Source organism: Salvelinus sp. IW2-2015, unplaced genomic scaffold (genome assembly GCF_002910315.2).
Source record: "Salvelinus sp. IW2-2015 unplaced genomic scaffold, ASM291031v2 Un_scaffold1891, whole genome shotgun sequence".
Taxonomy (NCBI): domain Eukaryota; kingdom Metazoa; phylum Chordata; class Actinopteri; order Salmoniformes; family Salmonidae; genus Salvelinus; species Salvelinus sp. IW2-2015.
Window position 1 is genome coordinate 98,155 of NW_019943253.1, and position 11,123 is coordinate 109,277.

Sequence of the window (11,123 nt, forward strand, 5' to 3'; positions counted from 1 at the left end):
AACATGATGAGGCTGGGTATTGAGACACGGCCTGGTATGAGGCCGATTAGAACAGGCCGTGATGAGGGCTGGTATGAGACCACCTCGGTGATGAGGCGGGTATTGAGACATGCCTTGGTGATGAGTCTGGCGTATTGAGACATGGCCTTGTATAGGGCTGGTATTGAGATCAGCCTGGTGATGAGGCGGTATTAACATGGCCGGTTGATGAGCTGGGGTATTAAAACACGGCCTGGTCATGAGGCGTCGGTATTGAGACATGGCCTGGTGATGAGGCTGGGTATTGAGACACGGCCGGTGATGAGGCTGGGTATTGAGACCAATGGCCTGGTGATGAGGGCTGGGTATTGAGACATCCTGGTGATGAGGGCTGGGTATTAAACAGCCTGGTGATGAGCGCTGGTATTGAGACATGCCTGGTATAGGGCTGGGTATTGAGACACGCCTGGTATGAGGCGCTGGGTATGAGACATGCCTGTGTATGAGGGCTTGGTCATTGAAACGCCTTGATAGCTGGTATTAGACATGGCCTGGTGATGAGGCTGGTGGTTATGCTGGAGACACGGTCCTTGCCCCATGAGGCTGATCTGTATTGAACATGGCACTGGTGATGAGGCTGGGTATTGAGAACACGGGCGCCTTGTGATGAGCATGGGTATTGAGACATGGCCTGGTGATGAGGCTGGGTATTGAGCACGGTTATCCCTGTATAGGCTGGGTATTAGATCAGCGGCCTGTTGGATGAGGTCTGGGTTATTGATGAGCATACAGGACCTAGTTGATGAGGCCTGGATCTGCGAGCTCCAATTGCACTGTGATACTGAGCTGCGCTATGGATTCCTGACCTGTCACTAGATGGTGGGACACTGGGTCAGACGTATTTGGAGACATGCTGGTCGGATAGGGGGGTATTGAACATGGCCTGAAAAAAAAAAAAACATAGAATGAGCTACTGGGTCGGATGCGTCTCTTTCCTCCCAGTTATTCAAACTGTTCTGCTCTAAGATTTCCTGTGCATGGAACCTTCTGACTGTTCAACATGGTGTCTCAACTACTGTTTGTCCCTAGACTAATTGTGTTCGGACCTCGTCCTCTCTCTCCCCTCTTTCCTCACTCTTCTACTAGCTTCCCCTCTCTCTGGTCCGCCTCTATTTCTCTACCGCACCCTGTCTCATATTGCCATCCCCGGTCTGGAATGGCCTAAGCTATGATGACAAATAACACTACAGCCCTGTCCCGCCAGTCAACAAGAACGTTGGCAACCATCCCTATAAGCCATACCGACCCAGACCCGCTTCCTTCAACAACATAACACCGGATCGAATGAAAATCTGTAGAGCGCCAAGAAGAGGATCTTCCCAATGCAACTGAACAGCTTCTACACCAAACCATAAGACTGCTGAACCAGTGTTCTACCCCCCACAGCCAATAAGCATGCGAACAGCTTCTTCCCCCATAGCCAAATGCATCGTGCCCATGAAACAGTCTCTACTACACACCCAACACCGATAAAGTCGAAACGAACAGCGCTTCTTTACCACACCGAAAACCATAAGAGCTGGCTGAACAGCTTCTTGCCACCACAAGCCATAAGACTGTGAACAGCTTCTACCCCAAAAGCCATAAGAAACTGCGCAACAGCTTCTACCCCAAGCCATAAGACCTGCTGAAACGCCTACCTCCCAAAATAGACCCAAAGACTGCTGAACAGGACTTATGTGACCCAACAAAGACCCAAAGCCTGTTCTTACCCCAAATCTCCTTCTTACTAATCTACCATTCACCACACCCATTTATGACTAATCTACCATTTCTATAACACCAATTTTCTACTAATTATACCAATTCTACAATCTACCCATTTCTTACTAAAGATTCTTACGCTACTTACTCAATAGATTCTACCATTCTACTAATCTACCATAGCATCTGTTTGCTAACTCACATCTTACCACTGTCACTAACACCATGCTACACCCAATCTACCATTTACTAACTACCATCGACTAATCTACAATCATCTACTAATCTACTGCATTCTGACTAATATACCATTCTACCAATCTACCCATTCTACTAATCTACCAGTCTTACTAAATCTACCGTCTCATTAACAGTATATCACCATTCTACTTAATCTACTCAAGATACTAACATTAAATCACCAGTGTACACAATTCTAACTAAAATCTAACCGAGTTAATACCATGTCGTATTATACTAATTAAGCCCCACCTCATATTTCCAGATCTCTATATCTCTTGAGAGTCATTCATTGTGTGATGAATTGAATCCCTACTCATTTACCCAAGGTTTACCCATCTCTAACCCATTTGACTAATTGCATATGTAAGTTTCATAGCCTATTCCTGCACAAATGTTCCCACTAATAGCACATCTGATGGCCAACTATACCCAATCCACCCAATCTACCATTCAACCCATCCACCAATCTACTGGATCTTACCCTCTACTAAAATACTACCACTGCCAAGATCTACACGACTGTTAGCTCCTGAGCGGGCATTCCTAACATTGACATTTCATAATCTAACCCAAATATACCCAACTCAAAGCCTTCCCAGTAGAACTACCCCGAATAAGGCCTAAGCCAGTTGAAACATACCCATGAGTAACGAATACAGCAATCTACTCTAAGAGGGACTTTCTAGGAATAATACCAATTCCCTACTAACCATATGACTTATCGCAAATCATACCATATGATTCATTACAGTGTCTTCGTCTACATTTAACTTATCTACTAAATGCTTCATATCCTAACTCTACTACGAGTAGTCTACCAAATCGTGACCCTATTATACTAATATACCATCTACCATTCTACCAAGCCCATCTACCCATTTCTACCAATCTTACCATTTCTACTAATATACCATCTACCATGCCTATACCTAATCTATCATTGTATTTGTATCCTGTATAGTAATACCCATATCGTCATCTCTACTACCAGAGTACATACCCTATCAACTACACATTCTATCCTACATCTAACATTCGACTAATATATCCCAAATCCTCTACCAGTCTACTTCAAAAGTGTCCTTACTCAATTTGCGCTCAGAATCTGAATCTAATGATATCCCAATCAACCTCTATCCTCAAACTCATACAGTATTCTACATAATCATACCTAAAATTCATCACACTTTATAGAAAAATTGCGCTTGGATCTGAATTCTGCACCGTCAAAAATGCAAACTAAAATAGCCGCATCAAGGATCCCCAGGAAGAGCCAATCATACTATTAATCATGAAAAACCATTGTCCTAACGCTAAGCCCATGCTTTAGACCGAGTCTACAGTTGTCTAACACATCATGAACCCAAAGCCCTTCCGCGCATCTCCAACGCACACCACACATCAGCACCCACTTGTAATCTGAGGAGCGGTGAAACCAGATGTTTTAAATGTATGAAAATCTTCCAATAGTGGAGCCTATAGCATTCGCTAATTATTGTAAGACAAACGAATTTGAGTTGCCTGTTGTTACAGTGAGTGATGTCACAAGCCATTTTCCAGGTGTTACTCCTGCCCAAAATAACTATTGATTTAGGTTGAGGCAAACCACATTGGCCATTCGCGAACAGAACTGAAACCAACCACCCAGTGTCCAGTCCATCGAAAGTGTCAGTTTCAGGTAGGTGTTTATGGGCCATGGTATACAATAGTAGGATTATATCATCTGACAAACTCCTGCGAGTGTCGTTTTAATGAGTAAACCTTGGCCAGCCCAGTGAATAGTTGGGTTGGTCAGTCACGCATTTGACCAGGTGTGATTTTTTTTTTTCTGCCTCAAGCCTTCACTCTGTGGCTCGTTACGATATTACATGCTCCTTTTGTTATAGATTAATGCATTGGTGTGCCACTTCCTCCATCGTTCCCACTTTAGTCAAATGTAGGTCAATTTCTCCTACGTTAGTTATTAATTTATTTTTGCAGATTATGTGCAATGCTGCAGTTGTTTCTGATCTGTTAACTGCAATGTCTGATCCCAGTGGTCTGCTGTTATCAGGATGTTAATTGCTCTCAATTTTGTATAACTGTTTAGGATTTTGGAGGTAATAAATGTAGGCCTTCCCCAACCACTAGGAAATTAAAACTGCTAAATTGTTTTATTCATGCCTTATATTTGTCATTTAGACTTTTTAGAAATGCATTGCATATTTTTTTCTTAAAAAAGAAATTAAATGCGATTCTCGTAGTATTTGCATAAGGGTGTGTAGTGTTTATGTTCCAGACTGTATGTCACATATATTGATAGGTCGTTGCAAGTTTTTTTACACCACATCTGTTCACTTATCCCTTCCAGGAGGGTAAGGCTCTACAGGCCTAACTAACATGCATTCCGCTAGTGTGTAGATGTCTTTAGGTCTTTCAGCAGGAACAAAACATGCACGCATGCATGCACAAGCAAACTTGTCATAACAGAATTTCGCCAAATGTTGGTATAATGGAACATTTAAAAAATTAGATATTTTTTAAACTTTCTGCGTGAGAATTTCTTTCTTTTTGGTCTTGCGTTTACCTGCAGCACACTGTAAATCAACAACCCATGCCAAAACACACAAGCATCTCAGTGTTGCCAGTTAATCAGACACTCCATCCAAAACACACAGCACTCCCAGTGTGGCGTGTGAAACTCCAGACAACTTCCATGCCAAACACACAGCCATCTCAGGTTTGTGTGAGAACTCAGAACCATACTCCATGCCAAACCACACCTCGCGCCAAGAAGAAGACCGAATCATGAGTGGGAGGGGCTCGATACCATCCTCGCAGATCAACATCTGGGCCTTTGCGTTTTGTTTGTTGAAAACTTCAGACAACTCCATGCCAAACACACAAGCACTCTCTAGGTTGCTATGTAAACTAGACAAAACTCCATGCCAACACCAGCAGCTCAGTGTTGCATGTGAAACTCAGACACACTCCATGCCAAGAACACACAGGCACTCAGTGTTGCAGAGTGAAACTCAGAACAACTCCATGCAAACACACACATCAGGTGTGCAGTGACTCAAGTCTGAACCCAATCTGATGACTCGAAACTCCTGCCAGACACAAGCAGCAGCTCCAGTTTGATGGTCGAAAGCTCAGACAATCCAGCCCACATCATACACTAGTGGTGCAAATGTGAAACACTCCGACAAGACGACCATGAGTCCAAACACACACATGAGCCTCTCAGTGTTTGCGTGATGAAAACTTTCAACAAATCACAAATCCATAACACACAGATCAGCTCAGTGTTCGCTGAAACTTCAGACAAACTCCATGCCAAAACACACACATCTCAGTGTTGCATGTGAAACTCAGACAACTCCATGCCAAACACACAGCAGCTCATGCGCGCGTGAAACTCAGACAACTCCATGCCAAAACACTAGCATCTCAGTGTTGTGTGAAACTCCAGACAACTCATTGCCAAACTTCACCAGCATCTCATGCGTCTGCATGTGAAAAAAAATCATCAGACAACTCCAGTGCCAAACACCAGCAGACATCTCAGTGATTGCGTTGTGTAAAACTCAGACGAGACTCCATGGGCAAACGACACACACTCAGTTTGTTGCGAATGTGATAATCAGACAACTCCATGGCAATTCACGAGTCACTGGAGTGGAGACCAGTTGAAAGCTTTTAAACCAGTCACACAAAACTCACATCACCAAACCGTCAATAAATTCAAGCAGTAGTGTAAGCTCTAATTGCGTTTATTTATGAATCTGTTGCTAATGTAGTTATCACATCCAAATAGATTACCAACACAAAACCACATCTACAACACCAAAACCACCAAGTATAAGATACATACTAAACCACAAGTCAAATACACCTAAACAGTCTAGATAAACAACCAACCACAGTCAAGATTACAACTGACCAACCTAGTTACACCTAACCACATCAGATAACACCTAACCAACATTACAGACAGATTACACCTAACCATGGTCCAGATTACACCTAACCACAGTCTAGATTACACCTAACCACAGTCTAGATTACACCTAACCATGGTCCAGATTACACCTAACCATGGTCCAGTGCTGGGATAAAAACTCCCAAGGCTGCATGCTTGGATCTGTGGATCTGTGCTAACGTAGTGATGCCTTCATCTATGCATCACATAGCCTATAACCCCTAGTTTACTCCACATGGACCATACAGGTAAGGGACAGGAGTAGACTAACCTAGTCAGAACATGACTAACTCACCTGATGATGACAAACATGACCAGACAGTTTCCAACCAGTCCGACCACAAACACTACGGAGTACATCACCGCTATGATAAGGATGATTGGCGACATGGGCTCCGGGTCCCCCAGCCAGCTGCCATTAGCTGTGTAGTTGAACAGCTCTGGGAAATCTGGCTGCCACGTGAAGTTGAGGAGGCAGTCCTCGAGGCGACCGGATGGGCACCGGTCCTCCTTGAAGATCTGCACCACGCCGTTACTGTCATGGGAACCGGCGCTGGCCATGGTGCTGAAACCAACCGGGCCAGAGGAGAGACACGAACTGAATGTTACACTGACAAGTATAGTGCTATTCTCAAACGGTGCGTTGTTGCAATAATTAACATGACATTTGCATGTTGAGGCATTTGTACAAGTTTGAATATAGGCTGTAGGCTAATTATCTGAAGATAATATTTTAAACAGAAAAATGTTCAAGGACATGGACACCCATCATTCAAATAATATCAATCTTACCTTTGATAACTGCTTCTTTTAAAGTTGACTGGAGTGAAAAGTGTCCGCAGTTAAACAGGATATTTTACCATGAACAAACCTTGATCATCCATCCTTTCCAGAAAATAACCGTTTACCCTGGTAGTGCTAGCTATCACGGTATCACGCGCTCTCAATCAGATTTCCCCGCATGAACTAGCCACTGACTTCCCCGGTGGCTCCAAGCCTAAGGCTCTTGCCGTGAGTGACATCAGAGCTGAGAGAAGGCGAAGACTGAGCCCACCTAGACACAGAAACACACGGCTATATGCAGCAAGCCAAACTGAAAAGATGGTCGTTTCCAATATGTAGTCTAAATCAMCATTCATTCTTCCCCACTGCAATTTTTAGTAAGAGTTAATCCTTCCTCAATGAAATGTATATTATTCCCCAGCCATAAGTAGACGGCAAGCAGAATAACATATCTCTTTTCTATACCCAATTCAACTATGTAATTATACTGTTTTATCATTGATAATAGCCTACACGTCTGTATACTTCTCCAGTGATATTTAATGACTAATTCATTATTTAGTAATCTCCTCATCAACCAACTGTGTGCTTGTAAACTCAGGCTGAGTAAAGACAGAGACAGAGAACATATTCAGGTTGCCAGGCTCTCCTCACCCGTGTCTTTACCATGTGGACCTCACTCAGTAACTCTATTTGAAATCTAGATTCTAGAAGACAGTATGGAGGAGTGGATTGGTTGATTCTAGAAGACAGTATGGAGGAGTGGATTGGTTGATTCTAGAAGACAGTATGGGAGAGTGGCATGGTTGATTTAGAAGAAGTATGGGAGAGTGGTGGTTGATTTAGAAGGTTAATTGGAGTGGGTTGGTTGATTCTAGAAGACGTATGGAGGAGTGGAATTGGTTAAATTGTTAAGGAAGAAAAAGTTGGGGAGGATTGGTTGGATTCTGAGCCGTATGGAAGAGTGGATTGGTTGATTGAAAGACAGTATGGAGGAGTGGAATGGTTGAATTTCTGGACAGTATGGAAGGAGTGGTTGGTTATTCTAGAATGACAGTAATGGGGGGGTCGGATTGGTGATTCTACGAAGACAGCTATGGAGAGTGGATTGGTGATTTCTAGAAAGCAGTATGGGAGAGATGGATTGGTTTGATTTTGAAGACGTATGTGGAGAGTGGATTGGTTGAATTCTGAGAAGAAGTATGGAAGAAGTGGATTTGTGATTCAGAAGCGTAAATGGAGGGTGGATTGGTTGCTTCTAGAAGAAGTATGAAGAGATGGTTTGTTGTTGTAGAAGGACAGTATAGAGAGTGGATTGGAGTTGATTCTAGAAGAAGTATAGAGAGTGGAGGTGTATAATTCTGAAGGACGTATTGAGGATGTGGAGGTGTTAATTCAAGAAGATAGTAATGGAGGGAGTGGAGGTGTTTGATAGAAGACAGTATGGAGGAGTGGAGGTGTATGATCTGTGACAGTATGGAAGGAGTGGAGGTGTTGATTGCAAGAAGAAACATGGAGGGAGTGGAGGCGTTGATTTTCAGAAGCAGTATGGAAGAGTGAAAGAGATGGAGGGTGTTCGATTCTAGAAGACAGTTTGGAGGAGTGGAGTGTTTTGTCAGAGGAAAGTATGAGAAGAGTGGAAGTGTTGATTTATAGAAGACGATATGGAGAGTGATATGGTGTTGATTCTAGAAGATGTATGGAGGGTGAAGAGTGGTGTTGATTCTAGTCGACACAGATATGAGGAGTGGAGGTTGTTGATTCTAGAAGAAGTATGGAGGAGTGGAAGTGTTAATAGTTAGAAGAATGTAGGAGGAATAGACGAGTGGAGGTGTTGAATCTAAGTTGACAGCTATGGAGTGAGTGGAGGTGTTGATTTGTCGCAGTTGGAGGAGTTGGAGGTGTTGATATGCGAGACTATGGGGAGTGGAGGTGTTCGATTCTAAGAAGACAGTCATGGAGGAGTGGAGGTGTTGATTTAAAGAATGTTATGGAGGAATGAAAAGAGTGGAGGTGTCTGGATGTTAGTTGACCAGTGTGGTGGAGTCGGAAGGGTAGGAGGTTTGTTGATTCGTAGAAGATGTTATGGAGGTGTGGAGGTGTTGATGCAGAAGACATTGGAGGAGTGGAGGTGTTATGTCTAGAATAACAGTTTAGAGATTGGGAGGTGTTTGATTCTAGAAGACGGTCTGGAGGGAGAAAGAGTGGAGGTGTTGATTCTAGATTGCAGTGTGGAGGAGTAGAAGATGGAGTTTGATTCAGAAGATAGTATGGAGGGTGGAGTGTTGATTCTAAGAAGACTGTAATGGAGGTAGTGGAGGTGTTTAATTAATCTAGAAGAAAGTTGGAGGCAGTGGAGGGTGTTAATATCTATGAAGACAGTATGGAGTGTGGAGAGTGTTGATTCTAGAAGACAGTAACTGAGAGAGTGAAGGTGTTGATTATAGATGACAGTAATGGAGGAAGATGGGAAGGTGATGTGATTGAAGTTGGACGTATGAGGATGAGTGCGGGTGTTGATTCTAGAGATAGTGATGGAGGAGTGAATGGGTGTTGAGTTATAGAAGACTAGTATGGAAGGAGTGAAGGTGATTTGATTCTGAAAGAAAGTGTGGAGGAGTGAGGTGGGTTTGATTTAAAGTTCCGCGTACGGGAAGAAGTGGAGGATAGTTGATTCCTAGAGACAGTTATGGAGGAGTGGAGGAGTGTTTGATTCTAGAAGACGTATGGGGAGTGGAGGTTTGAATTCTAGAAGACGTATGGAAAGAGTGGATGTGTTGATGTCTAGAAGACATATGAGAGGAGTTGGGTTGATTCTAGAAGACATGTATGAGAGTGAAAAGAGGGTTTGATTCTATGAAGGACGCCGCTGGAGGAGTGGATTGGTTGTGATATCGTCTAGAAGACAGTCATGGAGGATGTGGATTACAGAATATGTGATTCTTATTCTAGAAGCGGCTATGATGGATGAAGAGTGGATTGGTTGATTCTAGGACCAGTATGGAGGAGTGGATGTGGATTTAGAGACGTATGGAAGAGTGGATGGTGTGATTCTGAGAAGACTATGGAGAGTGGAGGATCGTATTCTAGAAGACGTATGGAGGAGTGGCATGGTGTATGATTCTAGTAAGACTGTAGGAGGAGCATGAAGAGTGGGGGATTGTTTTTGAATTTTGAGTATGAAGTTGGGGTGAGATGGTGTTGGTTGACAGTCTGAGATATGTTGATGAAGCACAGTAATGGAAGGTGTTGGTATTCAGAAGACAGCTATGGAGAGTGTGAGGTGTATTCTAGAGACAGTATTGGAAGAGAATTGAGGTGTTGATTGTAGAAGACTTGGGATTAGTAGAAAGTGGAGAGGTTGATTGTTGAACAGTTGTGAGATGAGTGAGGTCCGGGTATTTTCTAGAAGAATGTAGATGGACGCGAGTGGAAGTGTGTTAACAGATTCTAGAAGAAGTGATGGAGGTGGCGTGTTAATTCTAGAGACAAGGTATGGCAGAGTGGGAGGATGAGGTGTTATCCTTAGACAGTATGAGTATTGGAAAGTGGAAGGTTTGGATTTAGAGAAGTCAGATTGTAGGAGTGGAGGTGTTTAGATTCTAGGAGAGACAGTATCGAAGGAGTGAAAGTGACGAGTGTTGATTCTAGAAGACGTATGGAGGGAGGAGAGTGGAGGTGTTGATTCTGAAGACGATTGGAAGAGTGAGGTGTTGATTAGAAGAATGTAGAGAGGAGGGAGTGTTGATTCTAGTAAGACGTATGGGAGGAGTGGAGTGTTGATTTCTAGAAACAGTATGGAGGATGTGAAAGAGTGGTGTTGATTCTAGGACAGTATGACGAGAGTGAAGGTGTTATGTCTAGAGACAGTTGGAGGATGGCGTTTGATTCTAGAAAGACAGTAGGAGTGGGTGTTGATTAGAAGCAGTTGGGAGTGGAGGTGTTGATTCTAGTGGACAGTATGGAGGAGTGAAGAGTGGAGTGTATTGTATTCTGAGACAGTATGGAGGAGTGAAGGTGTTGATTTAGAAGACAGTATGAGGAGTGTGGTTTTCTAGAAGACGTATGGATGGTGAAAGAGTGGAGGTGTTGATTTAGAAGACAGTATGGGGAGTGAGGGTGTTGATTCAGTGAGACAGTATGGAGGAGTGGAGTGTGATTCTGACAGACAGTAGGGAGTGATAGGTTTATTTAGAAGACAGTATGGAGGAGTGGGAGGTGTTGATCTCTTGAAGGACGTTATGGAGGAGTGAAAGAGTGGATTGGTATTGCACTTCTAAGAAAGACAGTCATGGAGGAGTGGACTTGGTCGAATTCTAGAAGACAGTACTGGAGTGCGAGTGATGATTGATTATGTAGACAGTATGGAGGAGTGGAGTATGATATTGTG

At 43.3% G+C, this 11,123-nt stretch overlaps 1 pseudogene; it reads right to left on the bottom strand.

The window, feature by feature from the left end:
- The window catches only part of LOC112072329 (delta-type opioid receptor-like), a 24,106-nt pseudogene extending 17,595 nt beyond the window's left edge, over positions 1-6,511 (bottom strand).
- Between the last annotated feature and the right edge of the window lie 4,612 nt (positions 6,512-11,123).